The sequence below is a fragment of the Eretmochelys imbricata genome, chromosome 6 (genome assembly GCF_965152235.1).
Source record: "Eretmochelys imbricata isolate rEreImb1 chromosome 6, rEreImb1.hap1, whole genome shotgun sequence".
In the NCBI taxonomy this organism is placed as follows: Eukaryota; Metazoa; Chordata; order Testudines; family Cheloniidae; genus Eretmochelys; species Eretmochelys imbricata.
Window position 1 is genome coordinate 10,018,283 of NC_135577.1, and position 6,490 is coordinate 10,024,772.

The following is a 6,490-nucleotide window of genomic DNA, read 5'->3' on the forward strand; positions in this document are numbered from 1 at the left end:
GCTGCCAGCAGCAGTGCAGAAGTAAGGGTAACATGGTAGGGTATTGGGGTTCTAACGCTGAATTTTAGCAGACATCCTTATCCAGGGCGACTTACAAACATTACAGTTGTACAGTACAATACTTGTGTTTATACTGTATGAACACATCCACAAAATTTACTATTTATGCTGTGATCAACCTTTGAAAAATGTGATTTCTCCACAATGTCAGTAGACCCTAATCCTAAGTAAAGCTGTATTGTTACCAGTGTAATGATCTGTACCTGCAGGGCGGTATTCGGACATTAGATGTCTCTATGCACTTTATAGACTTCCAAATGGGGTGTGGGTCCTGGTAAACAACAGTAACAAAACCGGAATTCACACCAGGTGGAAGCCAATTTGTTTGGCACTAGTTGTGGCTGTTTTCTTTCTGTTTATGAATGGTTAGAAGTCCATGGATCACAACCACTGCTAGAAGGAGCTATTGTACTAATTTAGCATAATCCTGCTTTGTGCGACTAATGACACCTCCCTGCACTGGTCTCTCACTTCCGGAGAGCAAAGAAAGGAGCTGCAGCTGGGCTCGTGAGGCGGGTTTAGTCTGTGCCCTCATGTCTGGACAGGGATTAAAAACCAAGGCGTGGTTCCTGCTGCCTTTGTCTTGCCAGCCCCTGTGTCCTCTAGCGCTCTCTTCCAGTCGATGCTGCTGCAGCTCCCCATGGCCAGTCATGGAGATGGATCTATGCACTTTACATGCAAGACCAGGCTGGGAAATGGCTCCAAGGACTGCAAGGAACCTACAGGCTCTAGCAGCTGAAGAGCTCTGCAGCAAGGGACTTAGGCCCACATTTTCACAGAGACTTCAGTGCCCAACTCGCATCGCTTTTAATGCGGGTTAAGTGCCTAAAAATACCTTTGAAGATCTAGGCCTTAAAATATCATCCATGCATAGACCTAGAAGCTGCTGTGACCTTTGCTTAGGAGATCAATGGAGTTTTCTTGTGGTATTTGACTCTGTAGTGTAATCCTGGTTACAGCTGTTTTTACGTACAGAAGGGCCTGGGTTCAAGCCCCAGTGGAACCAGCTGAGCCCTGCTGCCAGAGCGTAAAAGCCAATGCTGCAACTTTCTGGGCTGACTTTATATCACTGGGGGAGCCTATGTTAGTACCCACCCCTCTTTTCAGCCATCTTGATTCCCAGAGGCTCTTTCCCAATGAAATGCAAGGGGGTACTGTGTGGCCTAGGGCACTAGATTGTAGCTGGAGAGACCTGGTTCTATGTCATTGGCTTTCTGGCCTGGGGTAAGTCACTTCGCTTCTTTAGTGTGTTGGTTTTCTCATGCGTAGCACAGGGAGAATGACCATCAGCAGATCTCAAAGCGCTTTCCAGAGCAGATCGGCATCAATCTGCTATTGGGACCCCTGGCCTGTGCTGCCACCATGTGGTCACTGGCACTCTGGATTCCCTGCTGAGTCCACCAGGGATCCTCATGAATGCAGCAAAGTTATGCATCTGCCTCACCTGCTCCCCAAGCTGGGGCTGCACCCCACCTCCCCCACTCCTATCAGCACAAGTGCACCAGCTGTGTGTCAGCAGGGACTATGAGATGGGGCACAGGTATTCTGTGCCCTTTGGGGGGCTCTTCAGCTGCAAGACAGGGAACCCCCTGGGGGCACCCACCTGGGGACCATGGATAACCCCTACCTGAAGTGCTGCCTGGCGGGATTCAGCCAGCACCTGGCTCTGATCAGCAACAGCTGCCAAGTAGAGTACTGCATCCAGTCCGGGATCTTCACCGGAGGGGCCCTGTGCCCGGCGCAGCTCCCTCCCTATATTCGCCATGACCCTGGTGGGCATTGACACAGTCCTGGTGACCAATGCCAAGGGAGAGCGTTGCTGGGTCAAAGATGCCCAGACCCAGCTGTGGCGGCTCAGGGATCCCGCTGAGCTGTGCCCTGCCACAGGGCTGGGTGGTGGAGGGGGCCTGACTGGCACTGCCATGGGCCTGGCCGGCACTGCCATGGGCCTGGCCATCCTCATCGCCCTGGCTGCGTATGGCTCCTGGAGGCACAAGGCCAAAGGTTACCGCACAGTGGAAGAGGGACAGAGCCTAGTCCCAGACAGCTCTGCGTATGGCCCCGCTGCTGAGCTGGGGGGGGAGATGCCAGCCTGACCCGGAGAGCCAGACAGGTTAACTCCCACTGGCTTCTACTGGGAAAAGCCCCCTCCGGCCCCAGGCACAGCAACGAGCTTCCTGCTGCGCAGAACCATGAGCTCCCGCTCGGCAGAACCCGAACTCTTCTTTCCCTCCCCACGCTGCATGGCAGAGCCACAAGCTCCTCTTCCTCTCCTGGGCAGAGACAGGAGATCCCTCCCCTCCCAGGCTGTTGCTGGGTCCAAGCCCCTGGAGCTAGAGATATATGTGCACAGGAGTCAGGGCAGGGGTAACGCTGAAGTCCACCTCAGAGAGCCGGTGGAGCGTCTGTGCTCTGAACTGCCCAGTGATTCAATGCAGAGACAGTGAGGGCAACTCCCTAGCCTTCCCCCAGGGCTGACCTGTGGGGGTGGAATTAACCCAGCAGGGTGGTAGGGAACGAGCCACAGTTGAGATCAGGCTGTGGGTGGGGGGGATGGCCTGTGACCCAGCACTACACTGTGCAGGGATCACTCTAAAGGTCCCCCTCATGGGCCAGCCCAGAGCGTCTTTGCTCCTTTTACCTCCACCCCACTCCCCTGAATCCCCTTTGCCAATTCTCCAAAATGAGATGTGGGCCTCAATTTCCACAGGGCCCAACCTGAAGTCCCTTAAAGGGACCTGACTCATTGTCCTGGCACCTAGCTCTTTGGGAGTGTCACTTTTTGGGCCCCCCCCAAGTCATGAGCCCCTTCCCAATGCTCAGGTGTAGAGAGGAAAGCATAACCAGCCAGGGTAGGAGCCAGGAGCCTGTCTCCATGGGCAGGAGGAGGAGGGCAGGGTTGCAACGCGGAGGTGCCTGAATAGGGGATGTCATCTATCTCCTGCAAGGTGGTGGTGGGGGGTGGGCAGAGTTCAGAGCCATCTCAGGCTATAGGCACGTAGACACCCACCCTCCCATGCAGCAATGCCAGGGAGCCAACCCCAAGGGAGGGGGAAATACATGCACTCTGTATTTCAGAGCCCCCATCCCCTCCCAGGAACCCTCAGTCTGCAGCCTGCCTCTCTCTAACCCCTGGCACCCCCTGCCCAGCCACACCAGCTTAATGCCCCTTGTCTCACCTATGCTTACATGGCCCCACCAGGGGTGCTGTGTAGTTTGGGGCATCTTTAGGGTCATCCTTCAACAAGGGGAACCTCCCCTACCTACGCCCCCAGCTCTCCTTCCCCCTTTCTCTCATGCTACAGGCCCCAGACCTCCTTTAGCTCTCTTCTGCATGGAGATGGCTGCCACAGGGCTGCTGGGCTATAGCAGCAGATTGGCAGAGCTCCGTTCACAGCTCTGCGTCCCCACCCCTGCCCCATGTTAGTTTCCCCAGCTGGAAAGGCAAGATAATGTTCACACTGCAGGAGAGGGTGGTGGTAATGGATGGACAGACCTCCTTTGCAACCCGGGAGGCAGAGCAAACCCCAATAAAAGCCAAAGAGCCTGCTTTTGGGCAAAAATTGAGAGACACAAAGAGCGGTGTGGCCTTTGTCCATCCATAGGAAGTTTTTCCAGCATGCTCCTAGGGGGCATCCATAAAAGCAAGAACTAAAATGGTTCGAGGTTGAGTTCTATTGAAAATACCCCCTCTCTCGCCCCCATTCCTTCCCCCCCTTACCCTTTTCTGAGTACTCACAGTCGGCTCACATGCCATTATAGAAAAGGAACTCAGTATCCTGAGTCAGCCACTACCTTCTCTCTCTAACCTCTGGCAGGTTTCCACAATAGATTAGAAAGATGCAGCTTTTCTTTTATTTCAGCTAGCAGTTAATTGCACAGGGGACAATGCATTAAAAAAACCTGTAAAAAAATATGTATATACTGTGTTGTAGTCTATGAAATCCAGCATGTGTTTGGGTGAACAGATTCCTAGATCAAGAGGGATTTTTCATAGATTGGCCCTGCTCTTCCCTAGGGAAACAATCCCAGGTTTTTAGGGATGACTCCTAGTATAACCCACCTTGTTCTACCACTTGTGAACTCAGCCCTCTACCTTGGGGTAGAGGGAATTAAACACTCACAGCTCATGGAGGGGGGCATCACCTCTGGAGAGTGAGAGGGGCAGTGCCTGCTCAGACAGACCAAAGCAGAGAACTGTTTCAACTCAACTCACTGATACGAAAAGATTGTTGGCAGCCATGCTCGTCCCAGATTATCAGCGAGAGCAGGTGGGCGAGGGAATCTCTCTTATGGAACCAACTTCTGCTGGTGAATGAGAATCAGACTCCGTAACTCCCTCTTGGCCTTGGATTGACCATCCCCCTGGAAGGAAGAGGCTCTCACATGACCACTTGCCACAAACGGGTAACAAAAGACACACGGACAGGCCCGGGTGATGCAGACAGCAAACACCCCCACCACCTGGTGGGAGAGCTCTCCGTTTATTAAACTGGCACATACACCCCACACGAGCGGGCAGCGCCATCGTGTGGCAACACACCAGAGAGATGGGCACAGCGCACCGTTCACAAACAGAACACAATATACAGCAGGACACTGCCCCACCCCAGCCGCACACCCCGCATCCAATGCCACGAGGACACACAGAGAGGGGAGGGATGACCCTTCCCACAGCCCAGCCACCCTGCCCCACCCAGGTCCTTCTAGAGAAAGTATAAAACCACAGTTAGAAATAAAACAAAAGCACAGCTGGAGGGGGAGGGAGGAAGAGACAATCAACACCCCACCCCTCCCTGGGAGGAACAATCACAGGGGCCTGTAGGTGACCCCTTCCAAGCCTCTTCCCCTATCCCAGAAACCAAGTCAGACTGGAGGCCACTCCTTGCTAGCGCAGCAGGGATAGGGGCTGGGTAACGTGTGACAATCTTACTGGCTAGGAGGGGGAATATGGGACTGGGGCAGGAGCTGAGATATACTTGGGGGGGATAGAGGATGTGGGGGAGGCTAGGGCAGGGAGCTCAGATATGCACAGTGGGGACTCTCAAGGGTTGGGGGGAGATCTGTGTGATTAAAAGCATTTTCAGTTTGCTGGTGGTTCAAAAAATAATAATTTAGAAACCAAAAAATTCTGGCAACTCAAAGAAAAAAAGATAGTTTCAAGTTTAGAGCATTTTAAAGATAAAAAAAAGAAAATGGAAAGCAATTTTGAAGCAAAAAAGCATCACTTGCCTTGTAAAAAAAATCAAAACATTTCCATTTTTTAGTGTTTTTTTTTCCTTTTCCCCCCTATTCTAGTCTGGGGGTAGGACTACTCCCCCATCATTAGCAAGTGCATGGGAAATACAGAAAAGGGTGGGTCTTGGGGCACTGGCCACCTCTGGGGGACAAAAGGGGTGCTCAGGACAGGAAGATCTCAGCCCCTCACTAAAAGGGGCTGTTGTGGCAATGAGGTTTCCAGGCAGTTTGGAACAGGATCAGTTCCTCAGGCATCCCAGCTTGGCGGCTGCTGTGATCTCTCTGGGGCAGGGTGAACAGGCCTTGTGAAGCCTCTGGGTTTCCCCTCCTCCTCTCCCTGCTCCTGCCACCACTCCAGCAAACTCCATCTGCAGCCAATCGCAACTCCTATCCCTCCCTAGTCCTGCCTCACCTACCCCCACCCAGCCACATCACCTGCTCCCCTCTCCTCTGCCCCACAGGGACTTCACAAGGGCTGCAAGGGGAAAATCCCCAAGCCAGGAAAGCCCAAGAAGCCAAAGAACTAAGCAACAAGACAGGAAAGGGTCAGGATCCCAGCAGGGAGCCACCTCACCCACCCCTTCCCCATCTCACTACAGGGATGGGACCTGGCGCATAGCCCATGGGACCCACCTCACTCACTAGCTGCAAAGAGGCCACTAGGTCGCAGCACCACAGAGGCCGAGCAGGGTTATGGATGAACTATAGATTTTACTGGGCTCCTGTTTCCCCAACATGGAGGCTAACCCCAGGTCAGGCATGTTTCCAATCAGCCCCCTGCCCCCCTCCCCCCGCCAAACAGCACAGAGTCACACTAACAGGAGCGTATTTGTGCCCTTTTCCCACCTTCCTGAGGGGCGTGTGGTGGCCATTTTGCAATGTGGCCAAGCCTGACTGGGCGCCTCTCTTTCAAGATGGCCGCCCAGCTTGCCTCGCCCCCATGCCATGGTGAACGGCCAGTGCCAGCGGACTTGGCCTCCAGGTCTAACTTAAGTACCGTTTCCTTTAAGCATCCTAGCGCCAACGTCATCTTCAAGCGTGACGTGATAGATATACATATATATATACGACAAACCCCCAAAACATGAGGTATATAAATTCAGATCCGTATCCAGGGGGACTCCCCCATACAAACAGTTCAAAGAACCCATCTTATGGGGCGGGGGTGGGGGGGAATCAGACCTCCCCTCCC